The following is an 11,317-nucleotide window of genomic DNA, read 5'->3' as shown; positions in this document are numbered from 1 at the left end:
CACCTTACAGCTGCTCTGACATGACAATATATAGGGGTTGTACCTCTGGGGTGCACTAGCTCTCACGCATGTTCAATGTCAACTTTATCTTTAGCAAGCATCTGTCACGTTTCAGAATACAAAATCCTTTAATAAACGTATAACAGTTGTGATGTAGCCTACTTCTGCCCTCTGAATTGTAATGTTTATCCAATTGTAATTTGTATCAAATGCATTATTAAAGTTGCAACATTGTAGTTACTTTCCACCCACACAACCAGTTACATTGTAGCGGAGTGGCACTGATTTGGCGTATTACAGATGTTCCCTTCCTATTCTGTCAGTGTTGTGTGTGCAGATGGTGGTGGTGCTGCTACTGTACAGTGACAACTATTGCCTTTTCGCAAGCTCTGCATCCAATCGCAGCTGGATAGACATTTTGAATTGACAGGTGGTAGATATATAATTAGCTTGGAAATAGACAAATGGAAGATGTAGTTTAACTAGCTAGGTGTGCAGGCTCATAAGTCTTCGGGGACACAAATCATCAAAGTAAACGTTAACGGTAAGGACAGCTAGCCAGCTAGCTAACGTTAGCTATCCTATATCATGTAACCTGCCATACTTCATCGCCTAGCAGAATGTGATCAAATGTAAATTGCCTATTTGTTAACAGTATCGACAAACCTGTGCACTAAATAGCTTACTTGTGTCGTGATTCGGCTCACCGTAATGCTATAAGCTTGCTAGCTAGCAACACTGCTAGCAAGCTAGCTACTTCATAGCCATCAAGCTGGCTACCATGGTACACGGCAGGTGGTGCCAGGCAGGGGGTCTGGTGGAATTTCTGTGCTAAAGAACTAAACCACCTGCTATTCAGTTCTCTTCTATTCTCAATAGAATTTCTACTAGAACATAACATGAGTTTGTATATATTGTATACAAAGTACATTGAAAGTCAATTTTCTTTATTGAAATGGAATGTATCCAATCTCTGATGAACCATCAGTCCCCTTCTTCAACAGTGTGTATGGTACCATGTACAGTAGGTGATGAGAGTCATGAAGCCAACCCGTCACCTGCTCCTGGTGCTCTGTCCCATGCTTGTCCTGGGTTTCCTCTACTACTCCTCCGGGAGACTGCACCTGAGGGGCTGGGGACAGAAATCATGTAAGTACTGTAAAGCAACTACGGTATAACAAGTACAGTAGCAACTTAATACCCATGTCCAATCAGCCTGGTTTAACAGGTGATTGTATTACCCATGCTTAGAATCATCAGTCATGATGAGGAATGCATTAATGAGCTAATGGCATGACTAAATATGGAGGCTGTGAGCCTATGAGAGCACAGAGTCAAAATGAAGGGAACAAATCAAATCAAACTTTGTCACATGCGCCGAATACAACAAGTGTAAACCTTACCATGAAATGCTAACTTACAAGCCCTTAACCAACAGTGCAGGTCAAGAAGAGTTAAGAAAATATTTACCAAATAAATTCAAGTCAAAAATAATAAAAAGTAATATAACAATAACGAGGCTATATACAGGGGGTACCGGTACAGAGTCAGTGTGCGGGGGTACAGGTTAGAGGTAATTTGTACATGTAGGTAGGGGTGAAGTGACTATGCATAGATAATAAACAGCGAGTAGCAGCAGTGTACAAAACAAATGGGGGGTCAATGTAAATAGTCCAGTGGCCTCTAAAGGGAGGTAACTCTTATTTTTATCCACGTATTTCTACATTTCATTTTCCCTTCTAATGTGATAATGATTATAATTTACCAAACTTTTACCAGACTTTTCCTCTTCACCCACCATGTTTCATTGGAGCAAATGTAAATGCATGTTGTTGTTAAGCACAATCTGCTTCTTACCAGATGGGGGAGCTAAGAGACAGGCTGTGTTTTGGGACTCTGGAAGATGCATATTAGGCATATTAATATGTAAATAGGCTGCATCACAGATTTGTGCTGAGTGTGCAGCCAATTTAGATTGCAGTGGTGACCACATATGGATTGAAACCAGAAACCGGACATGAGGGCCACGTAGGCTACTTGGAGTTGCAAAACTGTATTTTCTGAATGACTTTACATTATGCTCATCAATAATTGATTTGATGTGACTATACTCTATACACTTCAGTTGTGTTGGTTGTTCCCAGAATGCTTTAAAGAAAGGCTGTTTGTTTACAGTCATTAGCAATGAACTGACATGTTTTATCACACCATGTAGTTATGCTAAGTAGACACTAGGCAGGTTACCATTGACCCATGAAACAAATACAGTGGGCAGAACAAGTATTTGATACACTGCCGATTTTGCAGGTTTTCCTACTTACAAAGCATGTAGAGGTCTGTAATTTGTATCATAGGTACACTTCAACTGTGAGAGACGGAATCTAAAACAAAAATCCAGAAAATCAGTGTATGATTTTTAAGTAAATAATTTGCATTTTATTACATGACATAAGTATTTGATACATCAGAAAAGCAGAACTTAATATTTGGTACAGAAACCTTTGTTTGCAATTACAGAGATCATATGTTTCCTGTAGTTCTTGACCAGGTTTGCACACACTGCAGCAGGGATTTTGGCCCACTCCTCCATACAGACCTTCTCCAGATCCTTCAGGTTTCAGGGCTGTCGCTGGGCAATACCGACTTTCAGCTCCCTCCAAAGATTTTCTATTGGGTTCAGGTCTGGAGACTGGCTAGGCCACTCCAGGACCTTGAGATGCTTCTTAAGGAGCCACTCCTTAGTTGCCCTGGCTGTGTGTTTCGGTTCGTTGTCATGCTGGAAGACCCAGCCACGACCCATCTTCAATGCTCTTACTGAGGGAAGGAGGTTGTTGGCCAAGATCTCGTGATACATGGCCCCATCCATCCTCCCCTCAATACGGTGCATTCGTCCTGTCCCCTTTGCAGAAAAGCATCCCCAAAGAATGATGTTTCCACCTCCATGCTTCACGGTTGGGATGGTATTCTTGGGGTTGTACTCATCCTTCTTCTTCCTCCAAATACAGCGAGTGGAGTTTAGACCAAAAAGCAAAAATTTTGTCTCATCAGACCACATGACCTTCTCCGATTCCTCCTCTGGATCATTCAGATGGTCATTGGCAAACTTCAGACGGGCCTGGACATGCGCTGGCTTGAGCAGGGGGACCTTGCGAGCACTGCAGGATTTTAATCCATGACGGCGTAGTATGTTACTAATCATTTTCTTTGAGACTGTGGTCCCAGCTCTCTTCAGGTCATTGACCAGGTCCCACCGTGTAGTTCTGGGCTGATCCCTCACCTTCCTCATGATCATTGATGCCCCACGAGGTGAGATCTTGCATGGAGCCCCAGACCGAGGGTGATCGACCGTCATCTTGAACTTCTTCCATTTTCTAATAATTGCGCCAACAGTTGCCTTCTCACCAAGCTGCTTGCCTATTGTCCTGTAGCCCATCCCAGCCTTTTGCAGGTCTACAATTTTATCCCTGATGGCCTTACACAGCTCTCTGGTCTTTGCTATTGTGGAGAGGTTGGAGTCTGTTTGATTGAGTGTGTGGACAGGTGTCTTTTATACAGGTAACGAGTTCAAACAGGTGCAGTTAATACAGGTAATGAGTGAAGAACAGGAGGGCTTCTTAAAGAAAAACTAACAGGTCTGTGAGAGCTAGAATTCTTACTGGTTGGTAGGTGATCAAATACTTATGTCATGCAATAAAATTCAAATTAATTACTTAAAAATCATACAATGTGATTTTCGGAATTTTTGTTTTAGATTCCGTCTCTCACAGTGTACCTATGATAAAAATAATATAATAATAATAATATATGCCATTTAGCAGACGCTCACAGTCATGTACCTATGATTAAAAACAACATGACACAACATTAGACCATTAGACTACATGCTTTGTCATAACAACATTAGACCATTAGGAAAACCTGCAAAATCGGCAGTGTATCAAATACTTGTTCTCCCCACTGTAGGTGGGAAAAGGAATACCTAGTCAGTTGCACAAGTGAATGCATTCAACCGAAATGTGTCTTCTGCATATAACCCAATCCCTCTAACGGGGGTCGGCAATTTATTAATGTGAAATTTGCCTAATTTATTTTAATTTTATTTGATTTCACCTGTATTTAGCCAGGTAGGCTAGTTGAGAACAAGTTCTCATTTGCAACTGCGACCTGGCCAAGATAAAGCACAGCAATTAGACACATACAACAACACAGAATTACACATGGAATAAACAAAACATTGTCAATAATACAGTAGAACAAAAGAAAACAAAAAAGTCTATATAAATGAGTGCAATTGAGGTAAGTTAAGGCAATAAATAGGCCATGGTGGTGAAGTAATTACAATATAGCAATTAAACACTGGAATGGTAGATGTGCAGAAGATGAATGTGCAAGTAGAGTTACTGGGGTGCAAAGTAGCAAGATAAATAAATAAATACAGTATGGAGATGAGGTAAATAGATGGGCTGTTTACAGATGGGCTATGTACAGGTGCAGTGATCTGTGAGCTGCTCTGACAGCTGGTGCTTAAAGCTAGTGAGGGAGATATGAGACTCCAGCTTCAGTGATTTTTGCAGTTCGTTCCATTCATTGGCAGCAGACAACTGGAAGGAGAGGCGACCAAAGGAGGAATTGGCTTTGGGGGTGACCCGTGAGATATACCTGCTGGAGCACGTGCTACGAGTGGGTGCTGCTATGGTGACCAGTGACCTGAGATAAGGCTTTACCTAGCAGAGACTTGTAGATAACCTGTAGCCAGTGGGTTTGGCGACGAGTATGAAGCGAGGGCCAACCAACGAGAGCGTACAGGTTGGAGTGGTGGGTAGTGTATGGGGCTTTGGTGATAAAACAGATGGCACTGTGATAGACTGCATCCAATTTGTTGAGTAGAGTGTTGGAAGTTATTTTATAAATGACATCGCCGAAGTTGAGGATCGGTAGGATGGTCAGTTTTACGAGTGTATGTTTGGCAGCATGAGTGAAGGATGCTTTCTTGCGATATAGGAAGCCAATTCTAGATTTCATTTTGGATTGGAGATGCTTAATGTGAGTCTGGAAGGAGAGTTTACAGTCTAACCAGACACCTAGGTATTTGTTGTTGTCCACGTATTCTAAGTCAGAACCATCCAGAGTAGTGATGCTGGACAGGCGGGCAGGTGCGGGCAGTGATAGATTGAATAGCATGCATTTAGTTTTACTTGCATTTAAGAGCAGTTGGAGGCCACGGAAGGAGAGTTGTATGGAATTGAAACTCGCCTGGAGGTTAGTTAACACAGTCTCCAAAGAGGGGCGAGAAGTATACAGAATGGTGTCGTCTACGTAGAGGTGGATCAGAGAATCACCATTAGCAAGAGCGACATCATTGATGTATACAGAGAAGAGAGTCGGCCCGAGAATTGAACCCTGTGGCACCCCCATAGAGACGGCCAGAGGTCCGGATAAAAGGCCCTCCGATTTGACACATATAACTCTTATCAGAGAAGTAGTTGGTAAACCAGGCGAGGCAATCATTTGAGAAACCAAGGCTGTCGAGTCTGCCAATAAGAATGTGGTGATTGACAGAGTCGAAAGCCTTGGCCAGGCCGATTAATACGGCTGCACAGTAATGTCTCTTATCGATGGTGGTTGTGATGTCGTTTATGACCTTGAACGTGGCTGAGGTGCACCCATGACCAGCTCTGAAACCAGATTGCATAGCGGAGAAGGTACGGTGGGATTTGAAATGGTCGGTAATCTGTTTATTAACTTGGCTTTCGAAGACCTTAGAAAGATAGATATAGGTCTGTAGCAGTTTGGGTCTAGAGTGTCACCCCCTTTGAAGAGGGGGATGACTGCAGCAGATTTCCAATCTTTGGGAATCTCAGACGATACAAAAGAGAGGTGGAACAGGCTAGTAATAGGAGTCGCAACAATTTCGGCAGATCATTTTAAAAAGAGAGGGTCCAGATTGTCTAGCCCGACTGATTTGTTGGGATCCAGATTTTGCAGCTCTTTCAGAACATCAGCTATCTGGATTTGGGTGGAGGAGGAATGGTGGGGGCTTTGGCGGGTTGCTGTGGAGGGTGCCGGGCAGTTGACCGGGGTAGGGGTAGCCAGGTGGAAAGCATGGCCAGCCATAGAGAAATACTTCTTGAAATGCTCAAATATGGTGGATGTATCAGTGGTAACAGTGTATCCTTGCCTCAAAGCAGTCGGCAGCTGGGAGGAGATGCTCTTATTCTCCATGGACTTATAGTTTCCCAGAACCTTTTTGAGTTTGTTCTACAGAATGCAAATTTCTGTTTGAAAAAGATGCCTTAGCTTTCCTAAATGCCTGTGTATATTTGTTCCTAACCTCCCTGAAAAGTTGCATATCACGGGGGCTATTCAGTGCTAATGCAGAACGCCACAGGATGTTTTTGTGCTGGTCAAGGGCAGACAGGTCTGGAGTGTACCAAGGACTATATCTATACCTAGTTCTACATTTGTTGAATGGGGCGTGCTTATTTAAGACGGCGAGGAAGGCACTTTTAAAGAATAACAAGGCATTCTCTACTGATGGGATGAGGTCAACGTCATCCCAACTGCCCTCTTTGGCAGTTCTATCTTGGCGGAAAATGTTATAGTTAGGGTTGGAGATTTCAGGGTTTTTGGTGGTTTTCCTAAGCCAGGATTCAGACACGGCTAAGACATCCGGGTTGGCAGAGTGTGCTAAAGCAGTGAGTAAAGCAAACTTAGGGAGTCGGCTTCTAATGTTAACATGCATGAAACCAAAGCTTTAACGGTTACAGAAGTCAACAAATGAGAGCACCTGGGGAGTGGGAGTGGAGCTAGGCACTGCAGGACCTGGATTAACCTCGACATCACCAGAGGAACAGAGGAGGAGTAGGATAAGGGTACGGCGAATGGCTATACGAACTGGCCTTCTAGCACGTTCGGAACAGAGAGCAAAATGAGCAGGTTTCTGGGAACGATAGCATAGATTCAAGGAATAGTTTACAGACAAAGGTAAGGTAGGATGTGAGTACATTGGAGGTAAACCTGGGCATTGATTAATGATGGGAGAGATATAGTCTCTAGAGACGTTTAAACCAGGTGATGTCATCGCATATGTAGGAGGTGGAAGAACATGGTTAAGGCATATTGAGCAGGGCTAGAGGCTCTACAGTGAAATAAGACAGTAATCACTAACCAGGACAGTAATGGACGAGGCATATTGATATTAGAGAGAGTCATGCGTAGCCAAGTGAACATATGGGTCCAGTGAGTGGTTGGGCTGGCTGGGGACATGGCGATTCAGACAGTTAGCAGGCCGGTGCTAACAAGCTAGCAGTTAGCAGACCGGAGCTAGCAAGCTAGCTGTTAGCAGATTAGGTTAGCAGCAAGCAGTTAGCAGGCCGGGGCAAGCAAGCTAGCAGTTAGCTGACAGGGGCATGCAAGCTAGCAGTTAGCAGAACGGGGCTAGCAAGCTAGCAGTTAGTAGGGGCTAGCAAATTAGCAGAAGGGCCTTTGGGGGACGTCGCGATGGAGGTAAGTCTGTTTTTGCCTCTTCGTGTGGTGACATCGATAGATCAGTCGTGGATTAGTAGGGTTCCAAGTAGCTCTAGGTTGCTAGCAGGCCACGGTTAGCAGAATGGGCCTTCAGTGGATGTCGCGCCTGAGGGGCCTGTTGGATTCCTCGGGCAGATTATTTCGGTATTCCAGTCATAGAGGATCGGCGTGGTTCTGTGCCCTGTACCGGCAGTAGAAGGGGTCCAGATATTGTAGCCCAGGAGTGGGCTTTGGTGGTAGCCCAGGAGCCCTAGCCAGGCTAGCTTTAGGCTATTTGGTTCTTGCTCCAGGATGGAAACGCTAGCCAGGAGTAGTCACCCGGGGTTGCGGTTAGCTAGTTGCAAAGATCCAGATGAAAATGTTCAGAGTTTGCGGTAGGAATCTGGGGATATGAAGAGAAAAAAATAGGTACATTGTGCTCTGGTTTGAGTCACGTTGTACAAACTGGCGAGAGCTTTCCGTGCTAAAGGTTCGCTGATGACCGCTTAGCAGTGGTTTCCTGACTGATAGCTGGTAGGTAGTTAGCTGGCTAGCTTCAGTTGAGGGATTCCAGATCAGAAGTAAATAGAAATACTTTATAAACAGATGCCTGCCACATTGGGGGAGGCGGGTTGCAGGAGAATATTTAGAAGTTGAGGTTTAGGAAAATATTTTTAAAAGATATGCGAAGATAAAGATATATACAAGGGACACGACATGACAAAGACGTCTGACTGCTACGCCATCTTGGATTTTGTTGTGTCCATTATCCTAAGTGGATAATGGAAACACTTCAACTAATGTGTTGCTATTTAGCACTAGTTCTTTTTTAGGTGTGATGTCATTACGTCCAGGTGTTTTTATCGACACAAGACAGTTGAATGGAAATGCACCACAGCAGGCAACTGTCACATCTATCTTCTATGTGAACTTTCTACATTTTGACCAAAAATCCCTGGACAAGGTAATGGAAACATAGCTAGTAGAACTGGTGCCTCTCCTTCTGTCTATCAGAAGACATTATATTGTGTATTTTATTTGTGATGGAAAGCTTGAATAATTTTGATTTTTCATGCAATATTGTGTCTGCCATACTCTTTCAAAGCATAAACACAAGCGGTGTTGGAGTCAAGCATTAGCTACAGTGCTTTCAGAAAGTATTCACACAGTTTTTTCAAATTTTGTTGTGTTACGAGGTGGGATTAAAATGGATTTAATTGTAATTTTTTGTCAACGATCTACACAAAATACTCTATAATGTGAAAGTGGAAGAAAATGTTTAACACTTTTAAGAAATATATGGAAAATAAAACACTACTCAAATCAAATTGTATTGGTCACATGCACATATTTAGCAGACGTTATTGCGGGTGTAGCGATATTCTTGTGTTCCTATCTCCAAAAGTGCAGTAATATCTAACAATTCACAACAACACACAAATCTAAAAGTAAAATAATGGAATTAAGAAATATATAAATATTAGAACCAACGATATCGGAGTGGCATTGACTAAAATACAGTAGAATAGTATACAGTATGTAAACATTATTAAAGTGGCCAGTGATTCCATGTCTACGTATATAGGGCAGCAGCCTCTAAGGTGCAGGACTGAATAACTGGGTGGAAGCTGCCTAGTGATGGCTATTTAACAGTCTTATGGCCTTCGTCACCACACTGTCTGTGTGGGTGGACCATTTCAGATTGTCAGTGATGTGTATGCCGAGGAACTTGAAGCTTTCCACCTTTGCCGTGCTTCTCTCCACTGTTTACTGAAGTCCACGATCAGCTCCTTTGTTTTGTTGACGTTGAGGGAGAGGTTATTTTCCTGGCACCACTCCACCAGAGCCCTCACCTCCTCCCTGTGGGCTGTCTCGTCATTGTTGGTAATCAGGCTTACTACTGTTGTTTCATCTGCAAACTACACTGAGGTGTAGGCATGCGTAGCCACCCAGTCATGGGTGAACAGGGAGTACAGGAGGGGTCTGAGCACACACCCTTGTGGGGCCCCTGTGTTGAGATTCAGCAAAGCGGAGCTGTTGTTTCCTACCTTCACCAACTTGGGGCTTTGGGGTGGTAAGCAAATTGAAGTGGGTCTAGGGTGTCAGGTAAGGTGGAGGTGACATGATCCTTAACCAGCCTCTCAAAGCACTTCATGATGACATAAGTCAGTGCTACGGGGCAATAGTCATTCAGTTCAGTTACCTTTGCTTTCTTGGGTACAGGAGCAATAGTGGACATCTTGAAGCAACTTGGGACAGCAGACTGGGATAGGGAGAGATTGTCCGTAAACACTCCAGCCAGCTGGTCTGCGCATGCTCTAAGGACGCGGCTTGGGATGTCGTCTGGCCTGGCAGCCTTGGGAAGGTTAACGCGCTTAAATGTCTTACTAACTTCGGCCACGGAGAACGAGAGCCCATAGACCTTGGGAGCAGGCCGCGTCGGTGGCACTGTATTAACTTCAAAGCGGGCGAAGAAGATATTTAGCTTGTCTGGGAGCAAGACGTCGGTGTCTGTGACGTGGCTGGTATTCCTTTTGTAATCCGTGATTGTCTGTAGACCCTGCCACATACTTCTCGTGTCTGAGCCGTTGAATTGTGACTCCACTTTATCTCTATACTGACACTTTGTCTGTTTGATTACCTTACTGAGGGAATAACTACATTGTTTGTATTCAACCATATTCCCAGTCACCTTGCCATGGTTAAATGTGGTGGTTCACGCTTTCAGTAATATACAGTATCTTGATTACAGAAGTATTCACCCCCAGAGTCAATACATGCTTTGCACACCAGTGTAACGACGTTTGTCTGTTGTCAGACCGAAATGAAGAGAGTCAGACCGAAATGTAGCGTGTAGGTTACTCATGACTTTAATGAATGAAAACGGTACATGAAATAACTGATATAAGAAAACAACAAACGAAACGTGAAACTAATTACAGCCTATCTGGTGACTACAACACAGAAACAGGAACAAACACCCACAAAATACAACACGAACTCAGGCTACCTAAATACGGTTCCCAATCAGAGACAACGACAAGCACCTGACTCTGATTGAGAATCGCCTCAGGCAGCCAAGCCTAACTAGACACACCCCTAATCATCCGCAATCCCAAATAATACAAACCCCAATACGAATACAACATATAAACCCATGTCACACCCTGGCCTACCCAAACATATAACAAAAACACAAAATACAATGACCAAGGCGTGACAACCAGGATTGTACAATATTTGCACAATATTCTTTAAAAAAATATTCAAGCTCTGTCATGTTGGTTGTTGATCATTTCGAGACAGTCATTTTCAAGTCTTGCAATTTATTTTCAAGCTGATTTAAATCAAAACTGTAACTAGGCCACTCAGGATCATCTTGATAAGTATATATTTGGCCTTGTGTTTTAGGTTATTGTCCTGCTGAAAGGTGAATTTGTCTTCCAGTGTCGGTTGGAAAGCAGACTGAACCAAGTTTTCCTCAAGGATTTTGCCTGTGCTTAGCTCTATTCTGTTTATTTTTATCCTAAAGAAAACTCCTTAGTCCTAGCCTTTGACAAGGATACCCATAACATGATGCAGCCACCACCATGCTTGAAAATATGAAGTGGTTCTCACTGATCTCTTGTGTTGGATTTGCCCCAAACATAATGCTTTGTATTCAGGACATAAAGTAAATGTATTTGCCACATTTTTGTTTTTGTTTTACTTTAGTGCCTTATTGCAAATAGGGCGCATGTTTTGGAATATTTTTATTCTGTATAGGCTTCCTTCTTTTCACTCTGTCACATAGGTTAGTATTGTGTAGTAA

General features: G+C 43.2%; 1 pseudogene; it reads left to right on the top strand.

The window, feature by feature from the left end:
• Positions 1–332: 332 nt before the first annotated feature.
• The window catches only part of LOC123996744, an 82,649-nt pseudogene continuing 71,664 nt past the window's right edge, over positions 333–11,317 (top strand).

Source organism: Oncorhynchus gorbuscha, linkage group LG15, assembly GCF_021184085.1.
Source record: "Oncorhynchus gorbuscha isolate QuinsamMale2020 ecotype Even-year linkage group LG15, OgorEven_v1.0, whole genome shotgun sequence".
Taxonomy (NCBI): Eukaryota; Metazoa; Chordata; class Actinopteri; order Salmoniformes; family Salmonidae; genus Oncorhynchus; species Oncorhynchus gorbuscha.
Note: the sequence above shows the minus strand (reverse complement) of the source record. Positions and strands in the feature narration are given on the sequence as shown.